Genomic DNA, 15,622 nt, shown 5'->3' on the forward strand with positions numbered 1-15,622 from the left:
TCGCTGGGACCTGTAGTTCCGCGCGGCGCGGGTGGCTGCGGGCAGCGCGGCCCGGGCTCCGCGCTCCGCGCTCCGCGGCGGGGTCAGCCCGGCCCTCGGCGGCCCCGCGCCGGAGAAGCCGGCGGGCACGCAGGGTGGGGCGGAGGGGTTGCGCCCTCCTGGCTCCCGGAACCCCAGAGCTGTGTCAAGCGCGGGGTGTTAACGACCCCGAAGTCCCGCTGTACCCTGGGGGCTTCTCGTACGGCAGCCGAACAGGTGCCGTGGTGGAGCGCCGGGGTAAAAGGGATCAGAGAATTTTCGGGGGTCGGGGGGGGAGCAGGGGAGAGCGGGCGGAAATCACAGTTCTTATGTTCTTAAATAGCGGTGGGAATAAAACAGTATCTCTCTACACAGGCAGGGAACGAATGAACACAGCATGGTTTGTGGTAAAGGGTGCATTTTCTTCATATATTTTATATTCAATATGCATCTAATATATTCTATATGCATAACATATTCTATATGCATATTATTTTATTACATATTGTATTATATTACATGTTATTATATTCGAATATTACATATTATATTCTATCTGCATCTGTATATATATTCTATATGCATCACATATGAATGTGATACATGGAACTCCTGAGAAAGTCTTTTCATCTGGAGGCTACCACACACCTGCTTTTCTGGGATTTCCACCCCACCCCCCCGCCCCGGGATCTTTTATCTGGAAAATGCTTGAGCACTTCGCGATTTTAGGATAGCAGCCTGCTAGAACAGTAGCTGTGACTGCTGCCTGACGTCTGTCTCATAGTCATAGGTCTGGAAGCCCTTAGATGCAGCTCTTGGTCAAATGCTGAACAACTGATCTGCTGGTTTGTAATAAACCTGATACTTTTTGCAGGGCACGGGCACACAGTGTGGCAAAACCCTGCTGGGAAGGTGGTCTGCTCTGTGATGGCAAACAGTAGTATGGGCCTGTTGCATTACTCTTGTCAGCATATACTGCTCTGGGGGCTATTGTTGCCACCACTGGAATTATATTGTTAGGTTCTTAGGGATTTTTATTTTTCCTGTGTCATATTGCTTAAGCAGTACATCAGACTGTTTGGAATTAATTTTGAACTTAGTGGTTTTTATGGATGTTGCTCTTTCAAGTAATTTCCTCAGATTTGGCAGGGTAGCTAGCATTCATCGTGAGTAGAATTAATAGATTTGAAAAGCATTTGTGAAAGACTAGTTCAGAAACCATGCTGTGGGGATTTTTTTTTTTATATAATTGTCTCTTTAAATTCCTTATTCTGTTTTAAATATGCACTCAGTAAGACATAACACACTAGATTTTTGGAATGTGTTATATTAATGCATATATTAAATCAGAGGAAATGCAGTAAATTGCATTTTGCACTGCCAAACCTGATATGATGAACATATAACTATTATGTATCACTCAAGATGAAAATGTCCTCTAGCATATAGGGGCAGAAGAAAAAAAAACTTCTAGAAACAAGACAACCTTAACTTCCAATTGTTCAGAACAGTTTGGTTTTTTGTATAGTAGTTGATCATGTCTGAGCATTACAATAATTTAGCTGTATATTCTGTGGTTTTTTTTTTTTTTAATGTTTACTGTAAATATTTTTTTATGTTTCCTACCTGTACCAAGCTACTCTCTAAAAACAAATGAGGTATTTTCAGCTCTAGGAACATTTGATAGTTATAAGTGTATGTGTTTTAGTGTGTTAGTCAGCTATCCTGACAGCTTGTAACATTACATTTATTGTACAGGTTAACACAAAATTTTTGACAGCCCCCACAACAATAGTGATGTCACTTTTCACTACGATGTTGTCGATCAAACAAGAGCCCTATCCCGAATCCTTTGGAGAGAACAGGGCACTGTTCATCGCGGTGAGTAGGTACAGGGATACAGCATGAGCCTGCATTTCTTTGGTCACTTGGGAATTCCAAGGACGTCAGTGGGATTTTTGGCTGCTGAGGAATGTGGGCTCGGTGCCTTTGCGTCACACGGTGCCATTCACCCACAGAGTCATCAGGAATGGCTGTTGCTTCGCTGGGGTGTGAGTAACTATGCAGGATTAAGATGAATTGAAATTGAATCTGTGCCTTTTCCCGGTTTTCTCTTTGTTGTAGCTCTTCCTCGCGTACTCTGGCTGTAGCCATCCACAAAGCTTTGCGGCTGCCTTGCTTCAGCTGCTGGTGTCAGCAGAAAATCTGTGGCTTTCATCGCAGGCTAGACTGAGCCACCCTGTGGCAATTCCGTGCATTTCACCTTTATTGATTCGACAGGGCAACAAAACGAGCTACTGAATGTGCAACAGACTGGAAAGTATTTGCTAGGCTGCCCGAGAAAGTATTTGAAGGGTTTTTTTCTGCACAAATTGGTACCACATGCCTCCCATGTTCTGACTCCATCACTAGTTATTTGGTTTTCCAGAGGACTGGTACATATATTTTAGTCCTGATCAAATTCTGTCAGGCCATCACAATCCTTTGTGCCAAAGACGTTATTTTTTCTAATTCTAGCTGGTTAGCTAGCTTAATGTAACCTTGTTTAGGGGCTGGGACTTGCAGAAAAGCCTGTTAATGTAAAAGAACTTTATGCAACCTCTGTGAGCAATTTTATCTTCTGTTGTAAACAAACAAACAACAACAACAACAACAAAACCCAACAAAAAAAAAAAAAAAACCAACAAAAAACCACAAAAAACCTCAAAGATTTCCATAGGTGAGAACTTGGGGATAATCTGTTATTAAGTAAATGCAATCTCTGCTGTGCTAGTTGAAGCATGATGGAATGTTTTCCAAGTCCCACCTGCCCTCATGATTACGTGAAACACTGAGAGCAGATTTTTCAGTCAGGTCATAGGATTTCGGCACTCAAATCTCATTACATTTCAATTGGATATAGGCACTCAAATTCCAGTGTATTTTGAAAGAATTCAGGCATTCAATTCCATTATATTTCAATGGGATTTGGGCCTTTCTCAGGATACTGTGAAATCTATGACTTGGAGGATATTTCTTTTATGACAAAAAGGCCAATTTTGTTTCTTAGCTCTAGAGTTTTCAGCATTAGAAATGATGGAGTTTCTCCTAAAAGCAGTTATTTCTCTTATTCTAGAATGGTTTGGATTGGAAGGCAGCTTCAAAGATCATCTAGTCCCAACCCCTCCCCTGCCATGGGCAGGGACATTTTTCTCTAGATCAGGTTGCTCAAAGCCCCATCCAGCCTGGCCTTTATCACTTCCAAGGATGGGATATCCACAGCTCCTCTGGGCAACCCGTTCCACTGTCTCACCACCCTCATGGTACAACATTTCTTCCTTACTCCAGATCTAAACCTACTGTCTTTCAGTTTAAAACCTGTCCCTTGACCTGTCACTACAGGCCCTGGTAAAAAGTCTGTCCCCATCTTTCTGTAGACCCCCTTTGAAGTACTGAAAGGCTTCAGTAAGGTCTCCCAGGAGCCTTCTCTTCTCCAGGCCGAACAACCCCAACTTTTTCATTTTTTCTTCCCAGGAGAGGTGTTCCAGCCCCCTGATCATTTTGGTGAACCTCCTCCAGACCTGCTCCAACAAGTCCACGTATTTCTTGTGCTGGGAACGATGGAGCTGGACACAGTGTCCCAGTTGGGGTCTCCTTCCAGGTTCAAAAACTACACAACTTTAAAGAAGTACAGCTGGATATTTTGACAGTAGGCATAAGCAGTGAAACTAAATTTCATAAAATGTGGATTTCCAGGTCCTGAGTTGTGATCCTGAAATACTTTAAGCAGTTGCTGTGTCATTCTAATGTGTCTCCATCTCATAGATACTGTATCGGTGTGTGTATATGTTGCATTTTAATACTTCCTATGTCTGTGAGATGCTACTTCAGCACATCTTCAGAGAGACCCTGGCTTTTAAAGGGCTGAAAAAGCTGACATACCCTTTGAGAGCTCCTGTCCTTGTGAGGTTGTACTACAGTTTCAGATATCCTGTGGTCAAAAAGGACTGAGGGAAAGGTAAACGATGGGATTTACACTCTGTTGCTGGTTGGCTCTTTGCCGGTTTGATCTGCCTGTCATTCACTGCTCTGTGGCTGGCTGTGTCCACACTTACTTTGAAATCATCATGAGGCATCTCACCTGTGCAGTAGCGGCTCCTGGAAACCTGCACTCCTTCTTCAGAATTTAAAGTATCACACTGAGGACTAGGCTCTCCCAAAGTCCAGTTCCTTGTTAGCCCTAGATCTTTTATGGTTTCTAGGACTTGGTTTTATCTGAGGTTTTGAATTTCAGACTTGATCCTTGTCCAAAACGCTCAGGTGTGGGATACTGGTGGCCCGTTTGTTTCCTAATAAGTTACTTTCAGCCTGGTAACATCTATGTGTTATCTTCTGATGCTTGCTATAAGCTTTACTCATAATATAGTTTTATACCTCAATTGGTTTCAAGGTGGTATCTTGATAATAGACTTTTTATGTAATAAAAATAGACTTAATAGACTCATGTTGTGGATACTAGATTCACAGGTATAGTTCAGCTGCTTTGTATTATTCTGACAATTCACTGAGGTACAAATGGGACTTACCAGCTTTCTATTCTGTTATGCCTGTTGAACTTCTCTCAGCTGGGAGTCCTCACATAAGAAAGCAGAAGAACCCTCTAAGGAATTAAAACATTCCTGCCTGTCAGAGTAACAGGGAAGTTTTCTCTCTCAGGGATTGCTTCTGAGTAGAGAAGCTTGCAGGTCTTATGGCCAGTATTTTCTGATGAATTAACTGTAGGTGTGGATTTGGTTTTGTTGTGTTATAACATTTGCCTCTGTCCTGTGGCAGGTATTGAGATCCCTAGCAAACTGTGTCCTTCCTTCTTCCTTTTTATCCTCACCGTCAGCATTTTGAACCCCTGTCCTAGCTGGGCATATCTTGCTTTGGCTTTAAAATACACAAGTAATTATGATTACTAACTGCTAATACTGGTGTGTCATTAATAAATACGAATATATAGAAGTATTCTGATCATTGATTCTATTGATACTTGTGCAAAATTGTCCTTGTTGATATCTGGCTACCCTCTGGAAAAGGAACAAAATACATATTTTTGACAATAGGTAGACTTCATGATATTCCGCTGGGATCCTGCTTTCCCTATTGCCTTTGCCTTGGTCTTTACTGGTAAAATCAACTTTGGGGGCTCTCAGTCCCCTGTGATCTGTGGGAAAGTTTAAAGCAAGGCAATTTACCTTGGTGAAAGAAAATTACATTGAGGAACATTTAAATAAACTGTACAAATGAAAATCCAGCAATCTGGTGGGATATGCCCATGAATTTTGAAGGGATGGACTGATGTCACTGCAAGGCCACTCCTGATTTTGAAAGTTGGAGAAGAAAGAAAATGTCAAATGACAAGAGAGTCTGGGAGCTATGGGCCTAATGTTAATCCCTGAGAAGGTCATGGAGCAAATAATTCAGGGAACTGTTTCTGAACATGAAGGACAAAAAGGTGATCAAGAATCGTAATTAGGAAGTAGGAATAATGTCTGACCAACCTGACAACTTCCTATGATAGGCTTGCTGGGTGAGGGAAGAGCAATGGAAGTTGTTTATCTTGAATTAGTTAAGACTTTTGACACTGTCTCACATAAAATCCTCACAGATTAACTGGGTAAGTAGCATCTTGATTAATGACCTTGATGATGGCACAGAGTACACCTTCATCAGGTTTGTGGACAATACAAAACTGTGAAGAGTGGCTGATATACCAGGGAGTTGTGCTGCCATTCAGACAGACCTGGACAGGCTGCAGGAATGGGCTGTTAGAAGTCTCATGAAGTAAAACAAAGGGAAATACGAAGTCCTGCCCTTAGGGAGGCAAAACCCCATGGGATAACCAGTATAGGCTGGGAACCAGACAGCTGGAAATTAGCTTTGCAGAAGAGGCCCTGGGGGTCCTGGTGGACACCAAGCTGAACATGAACCAGCAATGAAGCAAAGAAGGCTACTGGCATCCTGGGCTGCATTAGGAGGAGTAATGCTGGCAGGGTGAGGGAGGTGGTCCTTTGCCTCTCCTCAGCACTGGGGAATAACATCTGGAGCACTGTGTCCAGTTCTGGGCTCCCCAGTACAAGAGAGATGTGGACATGCTGGAGCAAGTACAGCAAAGGGCCATGACGATGGTTGTGGGCTTGGAGCATCTGACGATGAGGAAAAGCTGAGAGAGCGGGGATTGTTCAGCCTGGAGGAGAGAAGGTTCAGGGGTGTCCCGTCCTTGTGCAGAAATACCTGATGGGAGGGTGCAAAGAAACTGGAGTCAGGCTTCTCTCAGTGGTGCCCAGTGACAGGATGAGAGTCGGAGGGCACAAATGGAAACACAGAAAATTCCATCTGAACATAAGAAAGTACATTTTACTGTGCGGGTGATCAAACACTGGGATAGGTTGCCCAGAGAGGTAGTTGCTTGATGATATTTAAAACCTGACTGGACACAGCCCCGAGCAACCTGCTCTGGCTGACCCTGCTTTAAACAGGGGCTGGAGTAGATGATCTTGAGAGGTCCTTTGCAACCTCATATCTTCTGTGATTCTGTGAGCTTAGAGGCCCACTGTGCTGTGTTGCTGCAGAACAAAAAGGTAACAGACACAGTTTCTGTTTTCTTAAAAGCATCTAAAAGCATCTACTTTTCGAAGACTATGTGAGCAAAATTTGTTCTCATTTGCTGTTGTGTGATGAAATAAAATTCAGTTTGTTGCAAGTTGACAGGTAATCTTTGGATGTACTTTCTGCTACTTTTATTTTGAATAAGAACATTGTAAAGAAAACCCAGGGAGTAGATAATAAATAATTATTGTTAATTGAATAGTAGACTACATGGTTTCTTCTCAATCTAAATAAAATTATTATGGCAGAGATTTCAGACACTTTGATTGAAGAGTCATATTTGCGTGCAATAATGACTTCATTACATGCATTTGAAGCTTCAAGTTTAAAAATGGTTAGTTTCCTCTTAGCTAGAAGAAGTGGTTTTACATGTTCTTTGTTTTACGTCATTGAAACATTCACTTACTTTCCTGGCACGGAAAAGGCTGTTCTTTCCCGGTAATAACCCTTTGGACACAATGGTACCCTGTGGTGTAATTTGACATGGCAAAGCTTCTGGTTCTTGGTTACAGCCTATGTAGAAGCTTTTGGTTTCCCATCTAATGATCTACAACTTACTGTTTTGTATGGCACAATGTATTTTACTATTGATTTGTAAGAGGTATCAAAACTATTCATTCTTCTGTAGGGTAAAGAAGAAACTGAGTCTCGTTAAAACATGAGCAGACACACAAGAGGGACAGACTCTAACTGTTTCAGAGGTTTCTGTGTGGCTTTGGACAAATCACTTAAATTTCACTTTACTGCAGATTCTCAGGTTTTGCTGCAGGCTCATTAAGCAAGCCAACAAACTTATGGTAAATATAATCTTCTTCTAACTCTGAAAGGCATCACCCTCACTCGCTTGACCCTGTGTTCTGAATTTAAAGTGTTGCTTGTCTTTCCTGCACAACACAGCTCTGTTACAGTATGCTCGCTCTGCACGCAACCGCTCATACAGCCCTATAAAGGGCAGTGTTCAGTAACTGTATCCTGTGCACAAAGGGTGTGAGTTTCATTGCTTTTAGCAACAATACAGAAACCTTTCCATTTATTTCCAAAGTTCAAATAGCAGCAGTGGTGTGAAACAGCTTTGTCTTGGAGAAACATGAGGCGCATTGATATGGAAATGAGCTCACCCTGTGCTTCAGTAAGTGCCAAGGGCAGCAGCGCTGAGTCCTGCCACACTTAAGTCAGCTTTTGCGTTGTGCTCAGCTGGTGTTCAGCTAGCCAAATTTCTAGCAGTGTTTCCTTCTCCATTAGACTCTGAAATACTGTTATACTTGACATCGTTGCATGTACACAGTTGGATAGAGTCATACTTCCACCCTTTTTTTGTGACGCGGCAACATATGGTTAGTTATTTTTGGATCAATATTACACAATAATGTATTTTGCCTATGGTAAAAACACTAGATACTTTTGACTTTTGGCTTTGAAGAGGAAAAGAAATATCTGTCCTTCAGAAGGACTTGTCTATTGCTTTCTGTTTATTTAGCCTTTTAGTATTTTTCTATTTCAACTCCACCTTGTGAATTGCAATTCAAGAATCTGTTGCATACTGATGTCTTAATTTAGCATTAACATTTACAGGCTATTCTAGGGCTGGAGGCTACTGTTTAGTGATTATTATTATTGCTATCTTGCAGAGCCCAGAAGTGTGCTAAACATTTGCAGACACATAGAAAAATATCATTATTTTCTGGATGGATTTGTAACCTTATATTGAACAAGATGAAACAAATGATGATAACAAATCTTTCAGGCAGAAGATGGTAAGAGAGAACAAAGGTTATCACATGAAGATCAATCACTTACTCATTTTAGGCCCTGATACAGAATTTTTTATTATCAAACAGTGTTTATCGTGATGGATGATTACGTGGAGCAAAGACTTTTAGGAAAGATGAGCTGTAGTGGGAATGCCTCAGCCAATCTCAGCTGCAGCAAGTTTCACTGAGTGAGCATGGTACAATACCCCCAAATCACAGAAACTCAGAGGCAAATCGGCTGCAAGGTGTGTTCTTCACAACTTGTCTCGCTGTCATCCGGACACAGTCCCAGTGGCTGGAATACCCATCCCTGCCTTCTGAAATGCCCGTGGGTCTTATTTCCCAGTGGATATAAGAATATGGGAGGGCAGCAGAGAGTGGGATGGTCCCAGTGTGACAGTGGGACACAGCCACGTCTTACACCCTTGCCCAAGATTGGGGAAGAGCTCCCAGGTACCACGGCTTAGAGTTAGTAATAGATACCCAAAATGTCCTTTCACCTAGAAACTTGGACACAGTTGATCACTAGCATATTGAAACATCCCCCAAAACTAATAATTTCAAACAAAGGGGAAAATTGGTCACTCGAATGAGTGAATAGCATCTTTTATGTGCTGAGGAGGAAGGCAATCTTCAGGATGCCTTTTGAATGAATACATTGCTGTAGCTGGATGTAATGGGAACAGCAGGTGTTAGAAGTGCAGGGTGAGATGGCAAGAAACATAAGGGCAGTTATAAGGTCAGCAAATATCAGGTGGAGTTTTGCTGTCAGAACTGTCAAAGATATTTCTAATGAGACGTGATGAAACCAATTGAATATAAAATGGTCAGTTTTTAATAAGAAATCAATATTGTCTTTCATCACTATATGACTGAATACAGATATCCCAGCAAGTGCATACTACCTGTGTAATTTAAAAATGAACTTAATGTTCCTAAATGATCTTATGTGCTGGCCTGACTCTCTCACTGTGTGGTATTAAGGACATGAAGTTTTGGCATGAAGACTTTGGCTTACTAAGTCCACATTTACCACTGAAAATTGTTTTAATCTTTTAATAAAGACACAGAAAAAGAGAATTACTTAGAACAATTAAAGTGCAATTTATTAAGTAAAGTTTTGAAATATATATTTTAAAATAAAACCTGTAACTATAAAAATATGTAATACAATAAAACCTAAAAAGTTTTCATTTCACCAGCATCCCCTAATTGCTTTCCTTTGTATATAGAAGAATCCTAGAAGGCAGTTCTTCTACCTGTTAAACTATATTATAGCTGGTATTAAAGACTTTATCAAATGTCATGTTTTTTTGGAAAAAGTTAGTTGAGATGGATTCAAGCTATCACTTTTCCTAAGTTTATGCTCTGATAGGGCTTTACTGCGAATAACAGCAACAAAAATCAGACACAAGAGGGGAGAAAGCAAAAGCTGACATTGCACTTTAAATAGTTGATGTTGATTTTTTTGGCCTGCAGCTTCACTGGTTGGAATTACAGGCACCCGGTGCCATCTTAGCATCCAGCCTGAGACCCAGCAAACCTGCTTTGGCCACTTTTCAGGTTGACAGCGAAATGAAAAGAGGTTGTGTCTTGGTTGACTAAATCAGATTTCTTTCACACCAAAGCGGAAAAGAGAAGCAGGGAAGAGCAAAAATAAACCAGAGCAAGAAAAAGAGAATAGAGGAAATGTTACATGTAGAACGTAAATCTTATATTCTGGATGATTTTACAGATTAATCTAAACAGCAGTGAAAAATTATGTGGCAAAGGGAGCCAGACTTCTCTTACTCTGTACAATGTAGAATACAGGATTTTACACCACAAAGTTTCGTGTGTGAATTCTTCTTGCCTGGTATTAAATGGAGTTTCTTTGGTGGGGAATGAATTGTGTGCTGTAATTTGAATGTTAGCAATCTGACTTCTGTACAAGAGGGATGGTTGAGAGGAAACATAAATAATACTTTACCATTTCTTTCTGACATGTAGATCATGCTGCACATTAGATGATGAAGATATTTCTGTTCTTTGATATCCTGTGTTCTCACAACAAATTATTATACATCAAAGAAATGAGCTCTAAGTCAAAATGATAGTAAAGTGATGAGCTAGAAAATAATGTAAAGAGCTGGTGCCTATGAAATTACTGCAAATGTCTGAAGGAATGAGGTAAAGAAAATTGCTCACAAAGTTGTTCAAATGACTTAAGCTGCTGTCTGAAAAATAAATAATCTGGGGTATGACTATTAAAAATGAAATGTGGTTAAAAGCTGAAGTTTCTGAAGTACTGTATCTGATGCTGCATTACAAGCCTTCTTTCCTTAACCTCCTTCCCTGATTAAAGTTTTAGAAAGATTGTAGTGAGGGCAAGTAGAGGGCAAAAGGATTGCCAGTGTCATAAAAATCTTTCTTCTCTAAGTCATTAGTTCTTTTCCAGCCATGTCAATAGTGGGTTGAAGTCATTATTGCCAGAAGACTATTCAGTGGTCTATGTGAAATGAACTGTTTAGTTCTTGTTCCTGTTAGATATTTACATCACAAGAAAAGATTGCTAGGATCAATACCAGCCAACTGATACCAGAGACAACATAGTGCTTCAGGATTCATTGCAAAGGGAAAATTGTAGTTAACATGTTGGATGATCCTTTTAGGAAGGGGTTAAGTGAGTCCCTTTTTGCTGACTGGGCTCTTGGATGACCTGGTCTAGTCTCACTTCAGTGGAGTGTCTTTCCACACCCACCTGGGGACAAGGCTTCTTCTTACCTATGTTTACTCACCTAAGTTTATGTTTGAGGTGGTTGTCTAGGATCAGACAAAAGTGTTTTCAGAGGACTTAATTTATCTGAGAACCGCATTTTGGAGATTTTCTGGATGACTTTGCACAGGTTGTTCATGCAGTACCTTCAAGAAATGTTGAACTTGGGTTGTCCCCTCCTGCGGAAATGGTTGGGTCTTGGTTTTATTCATATGCCCAGAGAGGAAATAATAGAATGTCCTGAGTTGGAAGGGACCCACAAGGATCATCGAGTCCAACTCTTGTCCCTGTATTGGATAATGTAAAAATTCTCAACAAAATGACACATGGGTTAACTTTTCCTTGATGTCTACAAGATTAAAAGCAGACATGAACAGAAGACAAAATGTTATGTATTCTGGGAAGCTCTGCCCATGAGAAAAAACAAAGGAGAAGAATTTTAGCGGGTGTTAAATATTCACACTGAAAATGTTAATGATGTAACTTACTCTGAAGGCAGAAAGCAGTGTTTCCCATTACTCAGAGCACAGACTTTCCACAAATTCCTGCAGCATAATCTTGTCTTTGATAGCTCTTCATTCTGGGCCTCAAATTCATTACTTAGCTCTCTATTTCACTTCCTAAGTCAATAAAATGGGGATAACAGTACTTTCTGTCTCCCTTGAAAGATGTTACTCAAGACTTCAGTGTTGAATTATATATGAACAGTGGTAGGTGTGTGCTGAATGTGCTGAAAGGCCCAGAGTAGTGCCAAGATCTCTTAAAGTGAATGTTACAGACTAGACTTAGATATCTTACTATCACAGTTCTATCAGCAGATAGTTATAAGCTGTACGTAAATGTTTCAGCTGCAGCTTTTGAGCCCTCTATTGTGCTTCCTTTTTGCTTGTGACCTTGTTATTTATTTATTTATTTATTTTAATTTCCAAAGGGAAAATACAGAGCAGAAGGGTTACTGTGAGCTGTACTCTTGGTGTTATATTTCAATGTTATGGAAAATTGGAAAACAAATTATGGCCATGTCTTGTTAAAGATCCATGTGTCTGGACCAGATGTTTGCTCTACAGCCAGTCCTGCTAATGAGGAAAAAAGTAACTAACCATAAAATGATTGATTTCTGGGTGAAGGTCCACCTTTTCCTCTAACCCTAGCAGGTGTGTGTATTTTCTGTATTTCAGAGAACACACATTTTTTACATTGTAGAGAATATTATATAGCTTGTCCACTACTAGGACTTACAAAAGAAAATATGTTGGTAAAGACCAACAGGTCAGGACTCTTTCTTTAGGAAAAAAATCACCCCGCATTATTTATTAAAAGTATCAAGACAAGTGGCAAGTGAGTTACTTTGATTGTAGTTATTTTACTGCTTCTGTTGCCTTGAATTGTGAATTGTGATTGCTTAGATAAATCCACTGAAAGACTATCTGTTCTCACTTTGGCTTCCAGAAATACCTCTTTATGTTTTTCAGTGAGGTACTGAGTTGTAATTTACAACATGAGTCTTATTGTGTGAATCTCTACAGATGTCTCAGCAACCTCTTCAGGAGTAATACAGTGCGGGTACCATTTCCTCTGCTTTCCAACAGTGAAAGAATAATGCTCTCACAAAGCGGTGCTAAATTAGAAGGCTAGCTTTTTGTCTGATAACTTCCTATGTTATGTACAATTCTAGTCACTATGGTTAAAGAAAAGGATGAAGCACTCCATCTTTCTGGGTGGTCTAAAAAATCTGTCATCTCTCCTCAGGTTTTCCTACAAATGTACTTGAGCTTTTCTTTAAGTCTCATGTCTGAATTTGAGAATCCCCAAAAAGGGAAGATTCAAGCAATCTCTGAAAGTAAATTTCAAAAGTTAGAAATAGGACTAATGAAATCTCAGTGTGTGTCCCTAAAAGATAATTTAGTGGTATGTACTGAATAGAGCATGCTGTGTGATTTGCTGATGAATCCTGAGATTTACTTAGATGCAGGTTCACCCACACTGACAGCAGAGCAGTAATTCAAGCACTTCTCCTGGGTGACAAAATTGCTGTCTTCCTGTTGCTGATTTAGTGCTGAAAGGTGCAACAAGCTAGCTCATATATTTTCAATAGGAATTTTTTTTAATAAAAGGCAATAAATTTAAAGCACCCAGCTGTTCTATAAAGGCATCATAAAAAAGAGACAGTGTGTCATAAATTACCCATCATTTATTTTAAAAAAGGGTTTCTAATGAAAGCTTAGCACTAATTGGATCTAATGACACTGGGAAAATTTGGCTATTTTTCAAGACATTTAGATCTTTTTCATAGCTATTCTACTTTCACAGAATCACAGAATCACAGAATCGACTGGGTTGGAAAAGACCTCAGAGATCATCGAGTCCAACCCTTGGTCCAACTCTAGTCCGTTTACTAGATCATGGCACTAAGTGTCATGTCCAATCTCAGTTTTAAAACCGCCAGGGACGGCGAGTCCACTACCTCCCTGGGCAGCCATTCCAATGCCTGACCACTCTCTCTGTAAATAATTTCTTTCTAATATCCAGCCTAAATTTCCCCTGGCAGAGTTTAAGGCCATGCCCCCTTGTCCTATTGCTAACTGCCTGGGAGAAGAGACCAATCCCCACCTGGCTATAACTTCCCTTCAGGTAGTTATAGAGAGTGATGAGGTCACCTCTAAGCCTCCTCTTCTCTAGACTAAACAACCCCAGCTCCCTCAGCCTCTCCCCATAGGGCTTGTGTTCAAGTCCCTTCACCAGTCGTGTTGCTCTTCTCTGGACCCGCTCCAGCACTTCAATGTCTTTCCTGAACGGAGGGGCCCAGAACTGAACACAATACTCCAGGTGTGGCCTCACCAGCGCCTGGGATATGTCCACTGTTCTTCAAAATCTGTTTTTCCATAAAGACCAGAGACTTCACATCCTGTCATAAACTATAGCTTTATGGAGGCATGCAAAATTTGAATCTTGCCTAAATAGTCCCATTTACAGAGTTATTCTTTCCTTTTCACAACAAAAAGGATGTATTAGTTCTAGCAATGTGCATTTGCTCTCACAAGTCTTTAATCTCTTTCTCCATATTTTCTTAGCTTAGTTTTATGTTTCCTGTTCAACAGAAAAAGCTTTGATTTGTGTGTGTGTCTATGTGTGTTTTCTTTTTTTTCCCCTGTCAGTCTCATTTTCATTTGTCCCCATTTAACTGCATATGTTGTCTGCTTGCTTGAGGATTTAGTTTGAAGCTCTTTTGTGTCCTCTATCATCATTTGCTGTGCTTCCAATTAAGTGTCGTCTGATAATTTGGCCATTTCCAAGACATTTAAACAATTAATATTTTTATTTTTGCCTTCTTTCTGTTCTGTTTCTTTAAAACCCCTTAAAAACTAAAGCAAACCTGGTCTTTAAACAGGTTTACATCCCCAAAAGGGAAGAGACCTTGTTAAATAAATGAAGACATGTTATTTCTTGGAAAACTCTCTTCTGTTCATATTTAACTTATTTCATTATGTCTGAGTCAATTCAATGATTTCTAGAGGAGAATATAAAAAATACATAGTTTAATGCAGAGTAAAGACACTGATACACATAGTTTTGCATTTAATACCATCTAATGTTCCCTGTTTTTTCCCTCCATGCAAGCAGAGGAGGTTTTTAAGGACAATGACCATACATGGAAGTGGACTGTTTTTCCTTTTTAATAATTTTTAAAGAATTCTTTAGATAGTCCTGTTCTTGTGGTCTGCAGGCTGAAAAGAAGACTTGTATCCTCACAACTCTCGGCAGTGTTTGATGGGGGAGGGATGGTGAATTACTCAGATGACTGGACAAGTCACAGTCCCAAGATTTTAAGGTAGAGGCAAGAATACTGCTTTTGTTAATATTTTCTTTCTCCTCAAGGTGCTGAGAAGTCAGGTGAGATGAAATCAGTCTTTTATAGGAGAGAAGCTTGCCTGAAGACACTTCTACATTTCTACCTTATACTTGATTCATGTTTAACTCTTTTACTTTCATCTAAATAAATGTTGCATATCATAGGTAGAAAAAGAATTAATTTGCTTCAGAGCCAATCATCTCAGGTGGTGCTTTGCATAGTGCTTTTCCCCTTTTCTGTGCAAGGATCTGTGTCTGGCCATTTGAACCTCTGACAAGAAAGCAAAGCACGGATAATTGCTTTTACTCTTGGTGGCATTTGGTCACACACACCCATTCAGTCACTCATTGTCTGGCTTCTGTGCACAGGAACACCACCTGCATCTCCATCAGTCACGCTGTGCACCTTGCTAATGGCTTTGCAGCATGCACACATAGAAATGTGTGTGGGATGTGCCTGGTTTTGATCTAACATTCATATTTGTGCCCATTTAAAGGTCCTTTCATACTGCCAGAGCAGTGTAAACAGGCAATAGTGGTGTGTACCTGAGAACTAAGCCCTATTTAGACAGGAAGGGCTCAATTCTGTTACCCTGACTCAATTTCATGTAATATC

This window comes from Columba livia, chromosome 2, assembly GCF_036013475.1.
Source record: "Columba livia isolate bColLiv1 breed racing homer chromosome 2, bColLiv1.pat.W.v2, whole genome shotgun sequence".
Lineage (NCBI taxonomy): Eukaryota > Metazoa > Chordata > Aves > Columbiformes > Columbidae > Columba > Columba livia.